Here is a 2,500-nt window from a genome sequence, read left to right on the forward strand (position 1 = left end):
CGCCTCCTGCGCTTAAAAGCTTACAGCACCTGGTATTCCCAGGCGGTCTCCCATCCAAGTACTAACCAGGCCCATCCCTGTTCAGCTTCCGAGATCAGATGAGATCAGGCGTGCTCAAGGGGGTGTGGCCGCAAGCGAGAGCAAGGCTCGCTGGCACCCTTCTTATTGAGAGGACAGCTCCGTCACCTCTTTTACGACGCTGCTTTTTTTCCCTTGCGTTTTTCTCTTCTTCCCACGTTCTCTCTCTTCACTGCCTTCGTCCCCGCTCTATTTCACTTCAGCCTTTCACTCTTGCTTCCTTCCAATGAGGACGGAGCTGCGGGAGAAAGGACGCTATAGAGGATCGCTGTGGAGAGCTGCTGCTGTGCTTTGACATCTGAGCTCTGTGGAAAACGATCTCAATACAATTCTGAAAAACGCGACTCTCCGAACGCCAGCCGAACAAGTCTCCACAGCCGAAGCGCTGTGTCTCTTTTCAGCTGGCGATAAACCTTTCCTCGATCCTTTGCGGACTTGTAAAACTGTTCCTGATCAGAATAAAAAACGCTCACGCTAATACACAAGCACCCGTGTCTCGCCAAAGCTGACAAATAAACAGACGGACAAGCCGCACTGCACGTGTGAACAGGGGAATGAGCGAGCGAGCAGGGATAGGGCGCCTCCTGCGCTTAAAAGCTTACAGCACCTGGTATTCCCAGGCGGTCTCCCATCCAAGTACTAACCAGGCCCATCCCTGTTTAGCTTCCGATATCAGATGAGATCAGGCGTGCTCAAGGGGGTGTGGCCATAAGCGAGAGCAAGGCTCGCTGGCACCCTTCTTATTGAGAGGACAGCTCCGTCACCTCTTTTACGACGCTGCTTTTTTTCCCTTGCGTTTTTCTCTTCTTCCCACGTTCTCTCTCTTCACTGCCTTCGTCCCCGCTCTATTTCACTTCAGCCTTTCACTCTTGCTTCCTTCCAATGAGGACGGAGCTGCGGGAGAAAGGGCGCTATAGAGGATCGCTGTGGAGAGCTGCTGCTGTGCTTTGACATCTGAGCTCTGTGGAAAACGATCTCAATACAATTCTGAAAAACGCGACTCTCCGAACGCCAGCCGAACAAGTCTCCACAGCCGAAGCGCTGTGTCTCTTTTCAGCTGGCGATAAACCTTTCCTCGATCCTTTGCGGACTTGTTAAACTGTTCATGATCAGAATAAAAAACGCTCACGCTAATACACTAGCACCCGTGTCTCGCCAAAGCTGACAAATAAACAGATGGACAAGCCGCACTGCACGTGTGAACAGGGGAATGAGCGAGCGAGCGGGGATAGGGCGCCTCCTGCGCTTAAAAGCTTACAGCACCTGGTATTCCCAGGCGGTCTCCCATCCAAGTACTAACCAGGCCCATCCCTGTTTAGCTTCCGAGATCAGATGAGATCAGGCGTGCTCAAGGGGGTGTGGCCGTAAGCGAGATCAAGGCTGGCTGGCACCCTTCTTATTGAGAGGACAGCTCCGTCACCTCTTTTACGACGCTGCTTTTTTTCCCTTGCGTTTCTCTCTTCTTCCCACGTTCTCTCTCTTCACTGCCTTCGTCCCCGCTCTATTTCACTTCAGCCTTTCACTCTTGCTTCCTTCCAATGAGGACGGAGCTGCGGGAGAAAGGGCGCTATAGATGATCGCTGTGGAGAGCTGCTGCTGTGCTTTGACATCTGAGCTCTGTGGAAAACGATCTCAATACAATTCTGAAAAACGCGACTCTCCGAACGCCAGCCGAACAAGTCTCCACAGCCGAAGCGCTGTGTCTCTTTTCAGCTGGCGATAAACCTTTCCTCGATCCTTTGCGGACTTGTAAAACTGTTCCTGATCAGAATAAAAAACGCTCACGCTAATACACAAGCACCCGTGTCTCGCCAAAGCTGACAAATAAACAGACGGACAAGCCGCACTGCACGTGTGAACAGGGGAATGAGCGAGCGAGCGGGGATAGGGCGCCTCCTGCGCTTAAAAGCTTACAGCACCTGGTATTCCCAGGCGGTCTCCCATCCAAGTACTAACCAGGCCCATCCCTGTTTAGCTTCCGAGATCAGACGAGATCAGGCGTGCTCAAGGGGGTGTGGCCATAAGCGAGAGCAAGGCTCGCTGGCACCCTTCTTATTGAGAGGACAGCTCCGTCACCTCTTTTACGACGCTGCTTTTTTTCCCTTGCGTTTTTCTCTTCTTCCCACGTTCTCTCTCTTCACTGCCTTCGTTCCCGCTCCATTTCACTTCAGCCTTTCACTCTTCCTTCCTTCCAATGAGGACGGAGCTGCGGGAGAAAGGGCGCTATAGAGGATCGCTGTGGAGAGCTGCTGCTGTGCTTTGACATCTGAGCTCTGTGGAAAACGATCTCAATACAATTCTGAAAAACGCGACTCTCCGAACGCCAGCCGAACAAGTCTCCACAGCCGAAGCGCTGTGTCTCTTTTCAGCTGGCGATAAACCTTTCCTCGATCCTTTGCGGACTTGTAAAACTGTTCCTGAT

The 2,500-nt window shown here is 52.4% G+C and overlaps 4 non-coding genes across 4 annotated transcripts; all 4 read right to left on the minus strand.

Annotated features, from left to right (window-relative positions):
- Positions 1 to 17: 17 nt before the first annotated feature.
- LOC138217476 (5S ribosomal RNA) lies at positions 18 to 136 on the minus strand. The gene has a single exon (XR_011181188.1). It is a non-coding gene; the product is annotated as a 5S ribosomal RNA (ribosomal RNA).
- Positions 137 to 673: 537 nt separating this feature from the next.
- LOC138217103 (5S ribosomal RNA) lies at positions 674 to 792 on the minus strand. Its single transcript, XR_011180816.1, has one exon. It is a non-coding gene; the product is annotated as a 5S ribosomal RNA (ribosomal RNA).
- A 537-nt stretch (positions 793 to 1,329) lies between these two features.
- Positions 1,330 to 1,448, minus strand: LOC138217209 (5S ribosomal RNA). The gene has a single exon (XR_011180921.1). It is a non-coding gene; the product is annotated as a 5S ribosomal RNA (ribosomal RNA).
- A 537-nt stretch (positions 1,449 to 1,985) lies between these two features.
- On the minus strand, positions 1,986 to 2,104 carry LOC138245285 (5S ribosomal RNA). Its single transcript, XR_011193895.1, has one exon. It is a non-coding gene; the product is annotated as a 5S ribosomal RNA (ribosomal RNA).
- Positions 2,105 to 2,500: the final 396 nt, after the last annotated feature.

The sequence above is a fragment of the Lepisosteus oculatus genome, chromosome 14 (genome assembly GCF_040954835.1).
Source record: "Lepisosteus oculatus isolate fLepOcu1 chromosome 14, fLepOcu1.hap2, whole genome shotgun sequence".
NCBI lineage: Eukaryota > Metazoa > Chordata > Actinopteri > Semionotiformes > Lepisosteidae > Lepisosteus > Lepisosteus oculatus.